Source organism: Ursus maritimus, unplaced genomic scaffold (assembly GCF_017311325.1).
Source record: "Ursus maritimus isolate PB19 unplaced genomic scaffold, ASM1731132v1 scaffold_4, whole genome shotgun sequence".
Lineage (NCBI taxonomy): Eukaryota > Metazoa > Chordata > Mammalia > Carnivora > Ursidae > Ursus > Ursus maritimus.
Window position 1 is genome coordinate 85,850,949 of NW_024426552.1, and position 21,894 is coordinate 85,872,842.

Below are 21,894 nucleotides of genomic sequence, written 5' to 3' on the forward strand. Positions count from 1 at the left end.
ATATATATATATATATATATATATATATATCTCAAACATATATATAAACATATATCATATGTTTAACCATTTGAGGAATTGCCAGACTGTTTTCCAAAGTGGTTATACCATTTTATACTCCCACTAGCAATGTATTAATGTTCCAGTTTCTCCACGTTCTTGCCATATTTTTCCCCACTTTTTTCTTTCAAATTTTTCTTTGATTAGCTTGCTGTTTGCTTCAACTGTTACCAACACCTCAAGAACTGTGATGTTAAAATATTGCCACTGATTGTTTTTGACAAACATAGCTAGTAAAAAGGCTGTATTCACTGGGTGACCTTTAAATGAAGACATGCCTTGTGAGTAGGGTTCTCAGGAACAACCAGACAAGTTAAATAATTGCAATTTTCTGAGATGAAGCTTTGAAGAGTTCCGGCCCCATTCTGACTCTTCCTGTGGCTACTAGGCTGCTGGTTTATACTGTCATTGTGGGCTGTTGACTACCACAGTAGTAGGGACAGGGTGACAGGAATAGGTCAAGTTAAAATGTCACAAAACTCCCTGTTCCTACCAAGAATCAGCAATTTTGTTGAATAAAGGTTTCCTGCATTGTTACAAGGCTTTGGTTAATTTCCAGAGTTCAGAGAAGTTGGTTTTAGCAAATTTTATTTTTTCTGGCTTTTAAAACAGATTTTTTTTTCATACAAAAGCACCCATTTAACAAACATAACTATGAAGCAATGTCCTATACATTTTATGAGCATACTTAGCTAAATAATCATGTAATCTTTAGCCTAAGGAAACTTTTACTAAACTAGATAACACAGTTAAGTGAATACATTTTTACAATATAGTTTGATGCTAGCTATGATAAAGGCATTTACAGGGTACTAGTTGAGCACAGAATAGGGACGATTAAATCATGTAAGACTGGCAATAAAAGTATAATTAGAATAGAAAGTTCAGGAAGGAGATGATTTTGACTTTTTTTTTTTTTTGCTAGTGCTTTATTTGTTTTTTATAAGAGAGCAGATTTTTGGAGGTCCTTACTCTACCATTCTCACTGACATCATCCCCTAACTTGTTTTTGGATTACCAGGAAGTAAAGTCCTGCATGCAGGAAAAGAGAGAAAAGAAAGAACAGAGAGAAGGCAAAGGGCTTATTTGGGGGAATCTGAAAGAAGAAAAATGTGTGCATATTTTGTTTACAGAGGAGACTGAGTACACACTCGTTTATGGATCTGTGCCTAAAGGAGTGCTAAAGAATACAAATGGCATATTTTATGAATCTAGCAGATTCATACTTGCAGTGCAAATCTTCCTTTAACAGCATGTGTGGAACGTGTGAAAAGTAAATGCCGTCAAGTCTTTTCTTTCTCTTTTTTTCTGGTTTTGTTTTTAAGGGAACAGTAAACAATCCAAATAAAAATATTGACCAAGTTTAAGCTATGCTTTATGTATTAAAATCTAAGCAAATGAAGCAAATTGCATTCAAAGCTATGGCTTAAGAACAATATTTTAGGGAAAGAAAATACCTTTAAAACCTAGACTTTGTGGGAATTCATAATTTCCATCTTCTTTCTATACTTGGACTAAAAAGGTCTAGGTTTCCAAATGGTGACAATTTACAATTTAAATTCCATCTTAGAACTCAGCTTACTACCACTTTGGAAAGTGATCTAATAAACTAATTCCTACTGGGTTTTTAATTACTGATAATTATCTGATGCAAAACCATTAAAGGCATAACCCTTATGTCAGTATACCCTTCTGTGAATCATACAGGAAATTAATTTCAAGGAGTATTGCCTTTGATGACATATCTACCCTTTCCCCACCTGTCCTCCTGAGACTATTTGAAATATGTGACAAGCACTGTTGATACTTGTTAGCGTTTTTATCACAAGGTTATCAGAAGAAAACAATTAACAGGACTAGAGCAGCTAAGGTAGCATAGCTAATAGGAAGAGATGACTTTGAATTCACGTAATTCAGATCTAACACTCACCAGCTGTACAGCTCTTAGGAAATTTCCTGACTTCTCTGAACCTATTTCCTTGCCTTTGAATTGGAAATAACAATATTTACTTCATATGGCTGTGGGAGAAAACTAAGTGGTATATCTTGTACAAAATGCTAGAATAGTTACAACTAAAGAAAGGAGCAATTGTTATGGGAGCAGTGGTGGCGAGTGTAGTCATAGTTAAGGTCATGGTCACATTCAGGGCTACAAGGAGGCTGAAATTCTGCATGGTACAAGGGCATTAGAATGCCCTTTACCTCCTTTGCAGAGTTAAGGAGGCAGGCTGTCTTCAGGATCGCTCTGCCCCTGAGGGTTTAGTTGTATGGATGTGTGCTTGCTTGTGCCCAGTGCTCTATAGCAGTCACTGAAAATGCAAGCAAGGGAAATTTCCATTCTTCTAGGAGCCCTTAGTTAATCTAGCAGCTCTGGAACATTTTCAGTTGGGTTCTTGGAACCCTGAATCACATTGAAATCCACCATCATTACTCACCTCAGTCTCGAATAACAGGCAGATGGAAGAGGCCATAATTGTTTGCACACACACACACACACACACACACACACACACACTTTTTTCCCCTCTCTCTGCAAGCCACTGTTTTGATGTATAATGATAGGAGAAGAAGCTGGCCTGAATCAATTCCGATTTCCCATAGTGTTTCTCTGCCCTCATGCCATCAGCATGGTAGTTATGAGATCACACCATGTCCTCATAGTGACTCGTTGAGGCCATTCTACTAATGCTATAATTTTAGCAAGGTACCATTAGAATTCTATAATAGGAAGATATTTACATTTGGCAAATAAATCCTGCTGATAAAAAGCCTTAAATTATAAGTTTTCTTCTTCAATGGGGACACTTCACATTCAAAATTACCTTTGGTTAGGGGTATTTTCCCAAGGTTTCTCTGTCATGCATGTGATATTTGGATTTTTTTCTTTTTTTTTTTTTTGGCTGGAGAAGTGTTGGGTTCTAGGATTTTTCTCAGGATTTGAAGTCTGAACCAAAGGTATAGGGGTGGCGATGTAGAGGAAGGATGGATTGAGGAGATAATTGTTAGTAGGGCAAAAAGCAAACAGTATGAGAGTGGCATGAGGGACAGGTCAGGTTTTAAGTGAGATGCTCAGGTGTCTGGGTGAATTTTTCTATCCCTCTATATGTAAGATAAGTACTAACAAAAGAGAAGTAGGCATAGAGATAGGGAGGAGTGTCAATTTTGGATATGCCCATGAAATATTAGGTAGAACATCTCATTAGGTAGTTGGAAATCGAGATCTGCTGTCCTGACATATACATGTGTGGGGCTTCGGTGTAAATGTGGTATTTGAAGCTAGGGAGTGGATGAGATATCACAGAGACTCTGTGTGAGAAGTGGATTTCATACAGAATCCAGAGGAACATTAACATTGAAGGGATGCCCGAACAAGCATGAACGATTCAGAAGGGCGGCTACAGAGGCAGCAAGATAATCAAGAGGGAGTCATGCTGCAAATGCCAGGAAGGAGGAAGGATTCAGAAGCGAGAGGTTAATGGTGACCATTGCAATTGTTTCCTAACTGGTCTCTTTGCCTCTAGTCCCTCCCCCCACGCTCCTAGCCGCATTCTGCTGTCTGAATGCTCTTTCCTAGTGCGCAAGTCTATTTGCTTTCTTCGACTTGTAGTTCTTAGATGTCTGTAGCATTCAGATTCTCACGTATAAAAGAATTACCTAAGCCTAATTCAGCACCTAGGCCTGATTGACTTATTGAAAGTCCAGTCCTGGGCCTCATACCCCGAAATATTAATTAAGATATCTGGATCTGAGACTATGTCTTTTTAAAAAAGCCCCCAGATAGTTTGGTTGCAAATGGTCTATTGACAGTTTATGAAACAGTGGCCTAGGGGAAGAAGTTCAATTAAAAGACTCATGGCCTTTAGCCTCTGGCTTCCATCTCCAGTTCCCCCCTCACCTGACTTGCTTCCTCTTTCCACCAGCCCACCTCCAGTGGACTCTGTTTTCTAGGCTTGCCAGAATTACAAAGATAGATTGGGGCTGGTGGAGAGAAGAAGTGCTTTCTGAAAAAGGGACTAGTGTATGCAGAGGGACCAAGGTGAGACAACATAATGGGAGAAAATAGGGACCAGTCTAGTTTGAATCGTTGTAGCAGACACATAGAAACAGGTCTGGAAAGATGATGAGCTGGGGCCAGACTGTGGAAAGCTCTGAATGTCCAATTGAGGAATTTATAATTGTTCTTCAGTAAACTGGCATGCTTGGCTCTTTCATGCTTTGTTTTGTTTGTTTATGTGTGTTCTTTTCCTACCCTGGAGGTAGGTATCAATACCTCCTTCTTATTATTGAGACTGTCTTTACTGTTGATTTTTTTTCTGAGTCTGGACTTCATGTGGAGGAATCTAAAAACGAAGACTTGAAGGAAGGAAGGGAATTTTAAATTTCTGGAAAGATTAAAGAATCTTGAATTATCCAGACTTAAATTTAACCACAGTCTCGAGGCAATTAATCAACTTTCAATTTTCCTAAGCCTGGTTAAGAAGCGGGTAAGCCACTGTGACTGTGCTCTTAACCTTTGTGAAAGACAAAAAGCAAGACATAGCTCAAGTGGCTGGAGTTCTGACCCCTCCCCATCAAACTGAACACCATGTATATTTTTCTCCAAGGGAAGATTGCAGCCTAGCTGGGTCCAAGAGAACATACGAGCACCTTATGCTGAACACACACTTAGAGAACTGGATGGGTTTTGCCATCTGCTAAGCCTCACATAGCCTCCAGTTTGAAGTTGAAGCGATGTCAGAAGCTGATTTAAGCAGCTTACATATGTTGCACTGCAGGAAAAACATTGGACGTTGGGGACTCTGGAAAACAATGCGAGGCATTTGGGGTCCATAAACGCTTTGTGTTTGTGACAAAACATGCCCAGTAGCCATAGGGAGACACTTTTTCCCCCCTTAGATTTAAGTGTAGGATTTTCTCCTTTGCTTCGTAAAAGTATTTTCACATTATCTTGTGTATTTGCTGGAACCATGATCATCAGTCATGCGGCAGGTAAGGTTATTTTAGTTAATCACAACTTTCTTTTGTTGCTTTAAGTCTGACAGAAAATGCCAGTCCTATGGTATACTTTGGAAAAGTATTCTAGGGATTTGCCGTTATTGATAATGTTCTTGGAAAATCTAGATGCATAATAAATGAATAACTTTATAGGAACTAACCTTTAAAATTCTTCACGTGTTCCACATGCACACTGAACATGATGCAAATCACTCAGACTGTCCTCCAAGGCCTGTTGTGTGACTGTACTTACCTCTCTAGCCACATGTCCCCCTCTTTATTATACTTTCCTATCCAGTGAACCTGTATGACTGTCATTCTCTGAACACATTAGATTTTTAAAAATCTCTAACTGCATTTCTTTCTCCTTCTTTTCCTTTCCTTTCTTTTTTGCTTCTCCCCATCAGCTCTCCCTGTTGATAACTTAACTATTAATAAGAACCAGTTCAATTTGCCTTTGTCCATGGAATCTTTTATAATAACCTGTTACAACATCCTTATAGTACTTACCATGGTCTGCCTTGCTTCATAGTTATAAATATATTCAAGCTCTGCTTTTCACGGGTCATCCTTATCTTTATCATACAATAACAATTCATGTTCTCTTCAGGTGTGTTGCAAATCCCCCTCCTGTGAGTCTTGGGAAATTATGAACATTTCTAAGTCATGAGTATCAGCAGTTTTAATAAGGGAGGATACTGTTTTTCCATTATTTGGCAGCTTTTAGGAAATGAGTGATTTCCTATTTAAACTCAAATTTTGGAATTCCCCGAGCATAGTTGTAGATCTAGACACTTTTATACATAGGAAAACAACTGTCCAGTGGTGAGTATTGGCCAGACTTTTAGAGAGACATGAACTCTTCAAGGATCCACTCAACCCTTAATAGTTCATGTATTTTGCCAGAGTCCCTCTAGGCATATACTTGTGGTTCTCAGGCTAATACATTTCCCACATTTATTCTTTTTGTTACTAGACACATTTCACTCCAGATTTCTCTGCTGTTATCCTTTTATCATCTCATAATTGCTACCCCATGCTCCTGAAGATATTCATCTATCCCTCTCATCCTCTGAGTGGTCATGGATCTCTTCTGTAATTCCTCAAAGTGCCAATAACATTAGACTGTGGTGTTTTGATAAAATTTTCCTATAGAATGGAGGAGAAAGCTTTAAATACAGGTATCTGACACCACGGTTCTTGGAATCTGTTTTCTATGCCCCTTACCAGCAATTTACCTGGGCCTGCCAATAGCTTATCCATCCTGTACTGGAGAACCTTCTTTCTGTATTTTCTCGTTATAGCACATCCTAAATGGAGGAAGCAAAAAACAATTCACAGAATAATCTCTGTAGAATTATACACTTCTCCCAGTGAAGTTAGTTTTTACCTTATGAAATGGAATGCATCAACATTTCTCCCTCAACTGAGGGATTGCCCCAGAACAGTGGGTCAATACTTGTGTTACTAATGAATGAAACTCTACATTAAAGTGGTAAACAAGGATCTAAGGCACAGCCCTGCAAAGTCAGATTTTAACTTCCACCTTTGAAATGTAGCAATTTCTTAGAACAAGTGACATAAAGGTAGGTTCACCCCAATGGGTGGAAACTGAATAATTTATCACTAGCATTATTTAGAATTGCCAGCACATGGTGATAATAAAAAGAGCCTGACTTTCTTTAAATTGATTTTATTACTGCTTTTAAATTCTCAACAAACAATGCACACTCTTATTGTCTGCATAGGGAGAATAGTAGGTTGTTGAGGGGGGCCTTTTCCCCTGACCAGCCCCTCCCTGCCACTGCTTGGAATCTCCCCAAATGGCAACTCTCCCCTATTTAATAACTTTAAGAACCAGATTCCATCTGCAGAGACATCAGAGAAAGTGTTGGCAACATTTTGGGGGTGGAAGGAGAATATTTGTTTACATACTTCCCTGATTTCTAGGAAGGTAGGCTTCATACTTCAAGACAAAAACTCTTATTCAATTGAATTTCTGTGCAGTGTTCTATCTAGAAAGCATCTGGGCAAAATGGGGTGCTCACAGAATGTTTGTGTTCTTGAGTTAAATATATATCCTCTTTGTTTAAATTTTTTTTTGCCTTGCCAAGAATCATGGAGTTTTTTCTCAAACTTTCATGGGCAACTCCCTGCACATCGAGTGTACCAGTTTCTGTTAAGACGGTGTGGAGTAGGATTTGGAGTAGAGGTTGGGAATCAGAACACTGGTTCAGGCTACCTTTCTTGCACAGGGCCAAGGAAGGCAAAGGTTTCACGTCACATATAACAATGAAAAGAAATCTTGGAAACAGACCACCTGTCAGCTGTGAAATTGGACAGGTTATTTAGTTCCCTATGCCCTAATTTTCTCACTTGCAAGTTGGAGAGAAGAGTACTCTGTTTTTAATTAGAGTTGTCATGCAGATTAAATGAGGTAAGTTAAGTACAGCATTCAGCAGGATGCGGGGACTAGGGACGCTTGTGCACTTCTTTGGGTGTGGAGTCTGGCGCAAAGCAGCACAGAGTAAACTGGCAGAACTTAATCGGATTAGGCACTAAGGATGCACTTGTGCAGTGCTCGCTTTGGCAGCACATATTCCAAAACTGGAATGATGCAGAGAAGATTAGCGTGGCCCCTGTGCAAGGATGACACGCAAACACACACACACATACACACACACACACGTTATAACTTCGTGGTTCCATTCCTAAAAATAGAGCCGAGAGAATTTTCACACAGCACCATAGGACAAGTTAAGTGTCTTTAATTAAGGAGGGATGGAAACTGACATTTATGAAATTTCTACCAGGTGCCAGACACTCTACAGCGGTTGCTTCATTTAATCCTCAAGGCATCCTTACAAGATTATTTTATCTGTTTAACAATTGGGAGAAATGATGCTCTGTGAGGTTCCATAACCTGACAAGGACACTGTGCTGATAACAGGCAAAGTTGGGGCTCAAACTCCGGTGTAAGTTTTACTCCATTCCAGTGTCTCATGCAGAGTCTGGAAAGGATAATTATCGCTCTTTTGTTTCCCTCATAGATTGTTGTGCGGATGAGTTCATATATCACATGACCTTCCAAATGTGTCTCCAGTCCTCTTCCCTTCTATTTTCACATATTATCCTTCTTTCATCCCATCATCCCCCCATTCTTTATAATCTATGCTTTTTTCTCATTTCACTGAAGATGAAAGAGAAAGAAAACTTTCTCATAAAGTTTTATATATATATATGTTTATATATATATGTATATATATATACATATCAGATTAAAGGATAAGAAAAATTCAGTTATACCAACATTAATAGTTACAAATTAAAGAGATTGAAACATCAGCTACTATTTAAAACAGAACAGATCAACTGCCTTTTCAGAAGTCAACCAGGTCAGACGATTCATTTCCTTCTTTTTTAAAGTTGACTCAGCTGAATAAAGCATTCTGGTTTTTAATGAGAGGGTTTTAGGACAAGGTCCAAGTTCATTGATTCCTGTTCTATCCATAATTTTCTCACTTACTTTCATAAAGAATAAACTGTGTCTCTTTAACTTTGAAAATGGAATTTAAATTTTCACTGATTGAATAATTTCTACTCTCAGGTAAAGGACATTTGTCGTGTAGCCACATGGTTTACTAATGGACTGGTCAGTCGTATTGAGTTCCCAGGTGACATTAACTTTCCAAACATTAATTTATCATACATGATCTGATGATGATTTGTGTTGCAAGGGTCCTATGGGCTGCTTACAAACACAAACACACAAACACCCCGTCCTTGAGCATAGTTACATAAAGATGAATCAGACATTTCATAATTTGTAGGTTATGGTACAAGAGAGCACAGAAAGTGGTTCACAATGAGTTTCATTATGAAAGAATAATGCTGTGGCCAAAAAAACAAAAAAATAAAAGACGGATGGAATAATAACAAATGCTCTTCATTTGTATTTGGTGCTGGGCTCTGTGAATTATTTATGTTTCTGGGCAAGGCCCGGGAAGTATTTCAATGAAGCCTAATTTGTCAAGGTTACTTCTACTTTACCATATTTTTCCTAACTATATCTTTCTGGATAGTACCACACATGAATATTTTCATTGTGTTGTGCATTTATTTGCAATATTGATGGCGCTGTAAAATGTGGGGTATTAGCACCTCTTTAACCAATGTCAGGCAAGAATTAAGATCGGAAACACCAGTGTCTTCCTTTTAGAAATATGGAGGTTAACTTTGATTATTATTCAGCTTTTGTGGCTGATGAGCCAGCTATAAGTCATACTGTGGAAAATTTATTGTCTAGAAATCATGCTACTGAATATTTTATCTTACTGGAAATGTGCTATAAAGGGGCTGCATCTTTAATCAAGTACATGGCGATGTTGCAATCTCTTGGTTGCACTGTCACATGAAGAAGTTGCGGTTAAGCAAGACTAAAGGCCTGGTTTCTGGGGAGAGCAGTGGTGTGGCTGTGTATGTAGACATGATTCCTCTAGGAAGTCGTTTTATTTTGCCTTTGACTTCAAATCTCTAAATATGTTCCAAAGGAAAACCTTGGCTCAGTGTAATGTCCGGGTCTCAGTAACGTCGGGTAGAGACGTATGAGTGACACGGCAGTCAGGGAGGAAGTAAGGAGGAGAATCAAATATTGTCTGCTCGAGTGTTTTCGGTTTCTATCTCTGATGTATGCTCAAAATCTCACAGAAAATCCAAGGAAATTTCCTGTTCACAGAGGAACGACTATTCTAAAGGCAGAGATGAAGTGCACAGTTTGTACATGGGGGCGCCTTAAATGTGCACTTGTTCTAAACTCCTGGTTGCAGGGGTGGGGGGTACCTCAACCCCTCCCCTCTGCCGCCACACCCAAGGATGCTTGAGGGCTTTTGTTATTGTGTTGGGTTTTGTTTTGTTTAGACATTGAAAAAAGGAAATGATTGTTGTTGGATCTGACTTTCCGTTCAAATCTTGTGATTATTGGACAACTCTATCCTGATGCTTTTATTCCTTTTCAGTGACTAAGAAACATAAGAAAGGGATTCTGAAGGAGGTTTCAAAAAAATAGCCGAATCTGAAAAGACTCTAGCTGGGAGAAGACCCATAGGGAGGTTAAAAATACCACTGAAATATTATCAAACCAGCATCAAGCTTGTCTTGACCTTGTTTAGTTACTTTTAGTGTCGATCTTACTGTTCTTTTATAATTTTTCCCGAAAGCCTAATTCTTACCCTTTAAAAATCTTTTTCCCTATACCCCTCATAACCTGGGAGAGCCTAACTGCTTGTTGCACAAGATTTAAATCCACTTTACTGAGCCTTACTGTTGCTAGATCATTCTAAATCATTGGTATGTAAACCAGTGCTGTTCAGTAGCACATTTTTGGTGATGGGAATATTCTGTACTGTGCTGTCCGATGCAGTAGCCACTAACCACATTTTGCAGTTGGGCACTTGAAATGTGGTCAGTATGTCTGTGAAATTAATTTTTATATAAACAAGTTGACACTTATTTCTTGAGCAAGTTCAATGATACTCATTTAAAAATATTTTTCTAGGTAAGATGCCATGTCTTATTGCATTAAAAGTAGCCTGAATACACTCATTTTTGTATGTTTGTGTTTGTTGGTACTGGGAGAAGTGAGTAGTGCAAGGAGAGGGAAAGCTAATTATATTTTTATGTTTATATATATGATAGTTAAGAAAAATTCAAGCTCTTTTGTAGGGAATATGCTTTACTGTTAAGAATTTGGGTCATCTTGTGAAGGAGGCCCAGTGGTATGCTACTGCAGAACGAACAGGAGTTGCAGAGACACTCTACTTATCTGGCAGTCAGCATGTCGTTAACTTGGCTTATAAAAAGGGAAGCTAAGAAGCCAGAAATAATGAAAGAGGCTCCTGAGTGGCCTCTGGAAAGTACTATATGGCCCCAGATGTTGTGGACAGCTTTAATTTCCTATGCTCTTCTACACATGTGCCCCATGTTCTGTCTCACTAGACTATCACCTCTTCCTTATACAAAACGTGGAGTTTTCCATCCTGCCATTTGACTCGATTGTCTTTCTCTTTGCTCCTTTCTCTGTCTGCGGAAATCCCATCCACCTTTAAAAGGCAAGCCCATGCTCTTTGTTTTTGGGTCCTTGGGCTTCTGCTGTTGCTTCTTTTTTTTTTTTTTTTTTTTTAAAGATTTTATTTATTTATTTATTTGACAGAGAGAGAGAGAGACAGCCAGCAAGAGAGGGAACACAGGTAGGGGGAGTGGAAGAGGAAGAAGCAGGCTCCCAGTATAGGAGCGTGATGTGGGGCTCAATCCCAGGACTCTGGGATCACGCCCTGAGCCGAAGGCAGATGCTTAACGACTGAGCCACCCAGGCGCCCCTGGGCTTCTGCTTCTTAAACACTATGCCTGGGAGTTCTTTCTCTGCAGCTAACAACCTAATAAAACATGAAGGGGGGAGGCTGCACAGGTTTAAAGTGCACTAGAAAGTTTACTACTGCTCGAAAACTGCTTTCCAATTAGAAGCATCATTTTCTTTGATAGGTAGGAGTTAGAAAGTTTGATGTACCTGGAGACACAAGGAGGATCAGGCTTCATAGAGTCCCTGGAGCTTCTCATCTCTTTCCACTCCCATTTCCAGTATTTACAGTTTCCTAATTGGCTTCCACCTGTAGGATATGGTCATGTGTTTTATTCTCTTATTCACAACAACATTTGATTATCTGATTTTCATTGATCTCAAATCACTAGATAGAAAGCATTTCCCATAACAAATTTGTATTCCTTCATTTGTTCTCTACTGCTTTTAAGCAAGTGGACCAGCTTGCAGCATTTTTTTTCTCCCCTTAATACCATACTTATGTTTCTAAGAGTTAACCAACAGTTTCCAGTTTCCTTAAATTTTGATCTCTTGTCCTCAATTGCTCTAGATTTTGTGAGTGTGTTGTCTGCACTCAAAAGACAATCAGTGATAGTTTAACCAACTGCTTCACTGTTACAGAGCAAGGACTGCCATCTGCTCAGCTCAGGATCTTGGAATCCTCACTCTTCTCCCCAGACTCAGTCAGGTCTGTCACTTGCAACATCTCATCCCCGAGAGTGTATGCATGAGTTAGGATTATTTGGATTTCAAGTGGCAAGATCTCAAATGGACTCAGCTTCAGCAAAAGATGAGATTTTTTCAAAATATACTGGACTATTTTATAGAACAATGATGTTGTGGGAAGAAGCATCACAAAGCAGGTAGGCCAGATTAACAGATGAGTCCCGGACTTAACTATCTTTAGAAATCTCTCTGCCTCTCATCTTTGCTTTTCTTTATTGATGTCATTCTTAATTACTACCTAGATGTATTTTCCATTGTGGGAAATATGGCCAACAACCACCCAACTTGGCTCTCTAGGTCACAAACCCAAATATCATGGGAAAAGTTCTGGTTTGTCCAACTTGGGTCATTCTATCCCTAGATCATTCAGGTATAGCCAAGAAGGCAGGGTCATGTCTGATAATATGCTGTCTTCACACTAAGGCGCAGAGACACACTTTCCAGAATACCATGCTAGGTAGACAAAAAAAAAAAAAGCCCTTCTTAGCTCATAGCTCATTTTTTTTCTCTCCCTTCTTCCCAACCCTACTGACTTCCAAGTACAGCTCAAATGCCACCATTACCACAAGACTGACCCTTTAAAAATGCTCTCTAGAAGTGTGAGAGGGACACAGTTTAAGTTAAAATCCTGGACAAAGCATTTACTTACTGCTACTTACTACTCTGTGACCCTGGCCTCATTTTCCTCACCAGTGAAAATGAAGGGATGGAAAGTAAATTGGGACTAGATTGTAGAACTTTAAACCTCATCTAGCTACAGAAGGTTGGTATAATTTTTTGAACAAGAAGTACCAAACAGTATATTAGAAATTGTAATCTGGCAGCTGGTGTAGATCAGGAAATTTATAGCCATATTCAGTGGTCATGAAGATGATCGGGGCACTATTTAGCACTGGAATATCTAATCAGATAAGAGTGAAGCCTCAAAGGCTACAGGAAGTCATTCAGTCTTGGCAATAGGCTGATGGCTAGATGGTTGCCTTTTTGCCTCATTTCTTAGCACTCACATACTCTTTCTCTCTTCATGTTCTATACTGAATTTCTGCTTTTTGTTCACCAAAAAGCTATTTTTCACTCTTAACTCCAGAAATTTTGCATGCTTTTCTTTTTATCTAGTGACTCAAACTGATTTTTTGAATCTTAAACTAGAATTTTTAGTGAGTGAGGGAAAGCTGAGAAAATTATGAATAGAAAAAAAAAATACCGTCACAACAGATTACTGGAAAACTCTAAAAGAAGAATAAATTCAATCCAATAAATATTTATTTTCTTATTTACTCTTTTCAAGATTGTTTTAGTCAAAAGGAGTACAAAATTTCTGGATTTGGAAACTGAAGTCAAGTAGGAGTACAGAATAAGAAATTAGGGTAGTTGTTCTCATTTTGTGTAGATGGCAATACATCTGATATTCATGATGCTTATTGGACAATAGACAAAATAATAAATATTTGCCATCCTAAATTTAAGGGAAATAAATATGAAAATTTGTGCTTAATCAGATACCATCTTGTGCTAGATTTTAGCATAGATAATCTCTAACATCTGTCAAAGATTTAGAAATAATTATTGGGGAAAATGTTTAAACGGAGGACATGCTATTTCATTAGCTTAATATTGTTCTCTGAATTAAGAGAAGAAATTGAGTATTTGATTTTAGTGATCGTGCATTTTTTAAAAATTTTAATTTCAATATAGTTAACATACAGTGTTACGTTAGTTTCAAGATTGCACATTTTGATGGAGCTCAGTAAAAGCATGCTCTAAGAACTAATGAATTAGGGGTCAGACTCTGAGTATGCTCTCCAGGGGGCAGTGATGCAAACTCATCACGATGTATATTCCTTGCTCCCTGCCTCCTGCCTCCTGCCTCCAGTTATACTGAGTTAAGGGTAAATAGCTCAGCATTACACAGCAAAAGAGACAATGGGTTCTCCATTCTGGCTGTATATTAGAATCACTTGGGAGTTTTAAAACAAATGTAGATGATAGAGCCCACCCTAAACCAATTCAATTAGAATCTCTAGGGTGACACATGGACATGGCTGTTTTTCAAATGCTCCCTGGTTGATCCTAATGTACAGCTAGTGTTGAGAATCACTGATGGAAGAGTTGAAAAAGCATCACGAATCTTCTAGTCCAGCAGTCAAGGGTTATTATTCACACTTAGGGCAGTGCAATACAACTATTTCATATCACAATTTTCTTAGCTGGAAATGAAGGAATGAGACTAGAAGACCTTAGTATTTTTTTAGCTCTATGAGTCTTCAGATGTACTCCTGGAAATTTGTATATTAATAAGATGTTATGTAAATAGACTTATTATAGTTAAACAAATTCTACAATGAATTCTTCAATAATGCAAATAATATATACAGTGCATATAATAATGTAATATAATTTGCATATAATTCAATAGAGATTGCATTCATTGCTCAAATCATTCAATGTTTCTATGCTAGGGATACTTCAACAAATGAAAAAGAAAGATTTGATCAGGCAGACTAGACTTTCCCTGGTTGTCATCATTATCTAGAGAAGATTGTTATCAATTCTTACAACTTTCCTTCAGTCAGTGTTTCTCAGTGACTATTAATTCCTCATTGTTTTTCTTGGAATGTTTAAGACATCATTGCATGAGCTTGCTGGGCCACCTGAACAATGTTGCACTTGTCAAAGGCCAGGAGACCTTTAAAAAAAATTTACTGATTCTTTTCATAAGTTTAACCAACATGCATCAATGGGTTTAGCATAGGTGTACCATAGCCTGTGGACATAACTTCAAAGAGTGAAATAGTGGGTAGAATTACTGCTTTCCATGAACTGTTATTTCTCTTTCATACTCTCAGTTTCTCATAACTGATTTCTGATTTCATGCAACTACATTGTATTGTTCACATTTTCTAGAAGAAGAAAATAAGAGTGTGAGAGCTTTGTTATTTTCTTACCTTTCACACCAAGTGTAACAGGAAATTGATATCAGGACTCTTCCACTCCAACCTCATTAGTTCTGTGTGAGACCCCTAAGTGTTAAATGAAGTGTGTGTTCAATAAATATGGAAGAAAAATAATTTGTGTGTCTGGAGACATGGGTGATAGAAAGGTAATGAGATTAAGACTCACCAGAATTTCTCTTAAGAGGGGAGAACATAAGAGTTTTTGGTAACATGATTTGATTATTGCTCAGAATAGAAGCTAAGACCTGAGAATGAAGGGGATGAGATTTGGATGGAGCTACACTGCTGGGTAAGATGGAACTTTCTGCTTATTGCTCCTGAGGGAGAGAGAAAGATCAGAGATGATGAGAAACAGACTGGGTACAACCTGGAGATAGCAAAGACCATGACCTTCCTCAACCCTAGTCAAGCTAACAAGTCCAGAAAACATAAGGAGAGTGAATTTCATGTGGAAACTAGTAAAGAATCTTGGTTCTTTATCTAGAACATCCCAGGACAACTGGAGATGTGTGAAAGAGGCAGTGTTGCCTAGAGATGCATAAGGAAGGAAGCAGCCAAATGCCCATAGCTCAAACCATTGAACTGGGTTTAAGACAAGTTTAAGAGATGTATGGAGTGAGGGTGGGGGTGGGGGAGAGGAACAGTCAGTAGCTAACATGTGTTACCTGAAAATGAATGGGGTATGCCCCACTATCCTCAGTGAAAAATATGAGACTGAATAATTTTAAAGACAAGAGCATCATGAAAATGATTTACTTAATAAATACTCTATTCAAAAATCATTGCAGAATAGCCCTGAATGTTTCAAGATATGTAAAGGATTATCAAAATAGAAAAGTTTGGAAGTATAGTAAGTACTAGTGGCATCCTACATTATTTCCTTGATGAGTAACACAGATATGCAGAGGTAAGAATGATGGAGAAGGTCAATATTTGTATGATTATAAAAGATTTAAAATTCAAGGATTTAATTTGATCATTGTTTTCCTCTTAAACACATAGTATTTCATCATGGTAGGCTTATGAGATTTTGTGTGTGTGTGTGTTTTCAATTGAATCCACCTAATTTTCTAACTTGAAATTAATTTTTCTTAGTGTAGAATTGATGAAATGAGCTTTATTACATTCGCTGTATTTGAAATAATTACTGTGGCCTGCTTTATTATTTTTGGTGGTGAAATATTGCTAAAATTCTCATAATGCACTAAGACAATGATTTGGACAAGTGCATCACATATTTACAACATGCTGTTCTTTTGTTTTAATGTGAAAGGTAATCTTAAATTATTTTAACAGAGCATATACCTCTATAATAAGTCAGTCTCCAAAATTTAATTGTTTACAAAGAATATGACAGTTTCTTTAGAAGATATATTGTTCTACTGGTTAAAAATATTAAGCAATTCCCAAAGCACTTGAATTCAATTTGGTTTGACTAGTTCATTACAGTTTTTCATTTAAGCACAGACAAGAGCCTTCAGAATAATGATTCCAGCCCCCAAACTTTCATTCTAAATTTAGGTCAGGTAATTAGTGTGTGTTTCCCACAAGAAATAGGTAATTACGATGGTAAATGCCCATTGGTTAAATCTACTTGGAAGAGTAGATGTCGTATTTGTGTGTTTTAACGACATTAGAATAACTCTTAAAACCAAGATTGACCTGCAACTTGTAATACTTTCAAGTCTGGTGTTTCCTGCTTGTATAAATTTGTCATACCTGTTTCATACCTTCCTACAGAAATGGCAGTTGAGCTAAATGCTACTTGCATTCACCTTGGAAGAAAATCACATGGGTATATAATCTGGCATGAAAGTACAATACCATACTAAATCATCTTTTCTGACTAAGGAGGACCAGCAAAGATAGTTTAGGCGTCAGTCAGTGAGAACCCTGCTTTGAGGAGCTTGTTGTGTTCTGCTGTGTGTGCAGTTGAATAATCACTGGGGATTTGATTAGCTCCACGTATGTCTTTTCTCATTTGTCATCTAACTTATATCCACAGCCAAATGAGAGTTAATGGAGGCAAGAGGTGGAAGTTGTCATATTTCCTTAGAGTTGTTACCTCCCCTATGCAGAAATGTAGTGATAATTTTATCTTCGTTTTCGTTTTTGTTTAATAACAAGAACATTTTTCCATGTTGTTTTCTGGGTACATGCAAAAAAAAATAATAATCTTTTATGGGTCACTGAAAATGAATTGGTTCATTAAAGTGGTCATTTTAAGCAAAAGGAACCAAAACAACCCTGGTCTTCTGGTTTGACACATCTCAGAGAATTTTCTTGTATAGTGAGCATGCATAAGTTTTTGAATTTACAGCTCTGTGGGCCATTCCCTGGATTTTGGTAAATTCCCAGAGTAAATGCTTCCCACGATCTAATTTTTTTGAAGATAACTATTTGGCCCAGGCTAATGCCCTCTCTCTTCTTCATCACACTTCATTGCACCTTTTTCTTTTATTATTTTTTTTTTATTTTTAAAGATTTTATGTATTTATTTGAGAGAGAGCGAGAGAGAGAGAGAGCGTGCACAAGCAGGGGGAACGGCAGAGGGAGAGGGAGAAGCAAGCTCCCTGCTGAGCAGGGAGCCTGTTGTGGGACTTGATCCCAGGACCCTGGGATCCTGACCTAAGCCCAAGGCAGACGCTTAACTGACTGAGCCACCCAGGTGCCCGCAACATTTTCCTTTTAAAAATCTCTACATCATTTATTCCAGCCTACCTTGGTCAGGGTTATTTACATAGGAACAAATATGAGTTATATTCATCTATTGTCATCCATCCTCAGCATCGTTTCCCTCTTGCACAGAGTAACTACGTTGCATTTTCATATTTAGCTAATTTGTTTTGGTTAAATGATTTGCAGTATGTCTATTATTATAAGAATGTTCTATATTGATTACTATATACATCCAAAGTGGAAAGCAAATATACCTTAAGGTATCAACTATTTTATTGTTTGAGATGTTTCTATCCCCTTTTTTTTTTACCCTAAAATATAATCTGCAAATGAAATTTCTGCTGCCAAATCCAGTGGTAGGAAGTTCTCAAAAAAGGGATAAAACAGGATGGAGTTTGTTTAAGAGGACTGCTGTAAAGTCCAGGTTATTGATTTAGTTAGGGATTGCCTCCAAAGATCATGTACAAAATGACCCGTGTTTCTTTCCTTCACATCTAAACTATTTTCAGAAGATGTTTTTTCCTGGGTTCTACTCATGATAGATCTTTGATGAGGCACATAAAGAACTGATGTAGGTAGACTGATAAGACAGATGCCATCAATAAATGCCTTCACAAAAATACTAGCCTGTCACAAGTTAATTTGATGCAGTATTTTCTGTCATGAAGTTGGATTAATTTTGTCCATTTTCTCCTCTTGTCGTAATTCTTGTCATGTGAATAAGAATGTATTATAAAGAAGAACATACTAGACATTATAATTCTGTGATAACTCATTTTTGTGACAAAGAATATAATGAGACCAGACAATAGTGCAAATTCATCATATTCTTACAGTGAACTTAATATTGACTTCTTGGCTTCTCTTCATGATTTTGAGGGCATGTCACTTATGGTTTTATACCAACCAAATGATTAAAGAAACCACCATTGAAAGACTTGTACTGATTACAAAAAGCCTTTTCAACAGGGAAATAATAGAACCATTTCGATTTTCTTTCCTTTCCAGCTTAAACACATACTTAATGTATATCTGTGATTTCATTTTGATGAAAAAAGACTCATTGATTTGATAAAGTTACTCAGAAGGTGTTATAAACTTGAAGATTGGACTGTATTTATCAATGAGGAAAGAGTGAGTTTTCTCAGTAAATCACTATTATAAGTCATAAAAGAAAAACAAAGTTTTATAATAAAGAACCTTTCCAAAATACTCCTCGTATTTTGTCCCAGTAACTCAAGCAAAGCAGTCATTTTTAACATGGTCTGTCACTACCGCTACGAAGATCTGGTTTAGGAAAAAGCTCCCTAGTGACAGACTGGTTGTTTTTAATTGCCCTGAATTTCTATCGCTCCAACCCTAACTCTATGGATTCTCCCTTTTTTTTTTTTTCTCTTCATGATAGAAGGAGAGAAGCTATTATCCACAAGCAACTATTCTTTTTGTACAACTTCAGAAAAACATTTAAACAGAAACAGAGGAGATAGAATCTGTAGGGAATATAGGATCTGAAAGAAAAATCCTACAATAGGAATATCATTTAAATAAAACATTTGCTACCATCCTTATACTCATTATGGTCAGTGAAAGTTATACATATTCACTCTTTTATTCTGAGTTCCTCAGAATAGCCCCTTAGAATCTTTCTCAACAGAGCACTAGAAATGAGCTGTTGATCATAGGTTTTATTTCAAGAATTGAAGCCTATTTATGATTCCTCCCATAAGATTCACTATCTATATGCCTGGCATATGGTAGTGTTAAATGAGCGTTCATTGAATGGATGATTACATGTTCCAAAGTTACAAAAAGAAAAAAAAATTCTACATTTACATAGTTGGAGTCTCATTTCTCCTGTGACATAAAGTAAGAGTGAATCCATCAGCAAAGTCCTTTGCTGTTGGACCCCCCTAAATACAGAAGGTGAAGATCACACATAAAAATGCATATGAAGAACTACTTAGAGATCTGTGTTTATGCACATGAAATATATACATATTACGAATATATATAAATATAAATTCACTCAGAGTATATGTGGTGGAAAGATTGCTGGGCTTTATATAACCCCTTTATATAACCTTGGGTCTCCGTTTCTCCAGCTCTAAGGTTTAAACACTGGGTCTTTTTTCTTTTAATTCTAGGCATCTCTATTTCTACACACATGTGCAAAATCGATTATAAAATAAGCCAGCAAATTTCACTTGACCTGATTTCTTGGATTTATTTTTATCTAATAGAAAAAATTAGACATTTTACTTGAATTTTTTTTGCCAAGGGCCTTTGATGAAGTTGTCAAAATCCAATGTTTGATTTTTCTTTTACTAATTACAATTACCTGTAGGAAAAATGTGTGAAAGTATTCTTTTCTTGTTAGAACCTGGGGATTCTATTCTGGTGTTGAAATTGGAATATCTCCAGCCTCTTGTGAAGTAAAGTACAAAGAATATATTCTCTGGCTGAGGCAGAATGTATCCAGATAGAGACCCGCTCTTGAGTCTTCTGGAAAATCTGCCGTCTGAGAACAAAGGGCCCAATCTGATGTGGATTCTTGCAAATGATGCTCACACAGGAAGCCTGAGTCACCCAATGGGAAGCAGCTAATTGGCCAGACAGTCTTGGAATGAATTTAGCTGCTGGTTGGCAGGTGGGGTACATTGTAAAGCACCACATCCAGGCTACACAGTAATTTGTTTTTAATTACCGTGTTTGCTTGGGAAAGGCTGTAAGGTCTACTCATTGCTCATATTGGTATGCTAATTGACTGTTTGGAGACTTACAAACTGGGTTTTACACTGTGTCCTTTTCCATTGCCTGTGGTGATCTGAATAGCATGTTATTCAGTTAGTTCTGCTAAAACTTTGTCTTAATACCTCAGATAAAGATAAAAGAACAAACCTAACTCTTATGAAATCTCTAAACTTCAGGTAATAAAGATTGTAAGAAGGTATTACCCCGTAAACATGTCTTTGATTTCATTTTGTTTCCTGGCTTAGAAAATGGAATGTTTTTGTGTGAAATGTTCTTGGATGTCAACAAGTAAATAGTGACTGATTTATGTGCTTGCTCTTACAGCCCAGGGAGGTGGGAAAGGGAGGTGAAGTGGGTATGAGGAGAACAGCCAGGCTGCAAGAGAAGCCAAGCAAATGGTGAGCCAGGTGCCTGCCCAGCAGGAAGCGTGCCCAGGAGCAGAGCCTGGGAACCCACAGTGGGTCAGATGAGGTTCACAGGAGCACAGGTGCTGGGCGAGTCCATGCCCACAACCTGGGAGCAGTCATGGATCAAGCTGGGCTGGATGAGAATAGGAACAGAGATGACCTACAAGAATTAGGAAGGGGCAGTCAAAACTGGGTCAGTCAGAGGACGCGTGGAAGGCAGTGAGTAAGGAAGTGTGCATCAACATAGAGAGGCCACATGGAGTTTCTGCCAGCCTGGGAGCTAGTCCCCTCCAGATGCTGAACTTGACAGCAGACATTGTGTTGTTGGTAATTATGTGTCCATGGTCTCAAAGCTCTTGGGGTGGGGATGAGGGACTAATACAAATTATCTGTGATCTAAGAAGGGGCCGTATTGTCACTGTTTGTTGCATATGTATTAATACAAAATTCCTGATACAAATTTAAATTATAAAAATATCATGTTAAGGATTTGGTCTGTTGGTACTTCCTGGGGTTGGGAATACAACTTTTGTTTTTTAACCAGGTATATTATAGTTCAGTCCTTCAGGGTCTGTAATAATTTCTAACATACCCTAGTGAGTTTCATCTAATATTTGTTGGACAAAAGAATGATTTTTCTTTCTGCAGTGTTTTGGCTCCAGATCTTAAAGATATCAATTGTGGCTCTGTGTCCACAGAGCTCAATATAAGTATAATGAAGTTGAGAACTTTTTGTGGAATTTAGGTACCAATTCATTTTGACTTGGTAATTTGAATAGTTTTACTTTGCCCTTTTTGGGAGATGGGTATAGGCTATGCTTTCTACATAACTGCCTTAATTTTCACGTTTATTTTGTCATTGCTAGTACTGTTAGTGTCATTGTTGTATTGGGATGCTGTTAGTACCATGGTATATGGGTACAGGAATTCTGACCTGGACCAAAAATAC

General features: G+C 37.7%; 1 non-coding gene across 1 annotated transcript; it reads left to right on the forward strand.

Annotated features, from left to right (window-relative positions):
* Positions 1-7,632: 7,632 nt before the first annotated feature.
* LOC121100593 lies at positions 7,633-7,740 on the forward strand. Its single transcript, XR_005832340.1, has one exon. It is a non-coding gene; the product is annotated as a U6 spliceosomal RNA (small nuclear RNA).
* Positions 7,741-21,894: the final 14,154 nt, after the last annotated feature.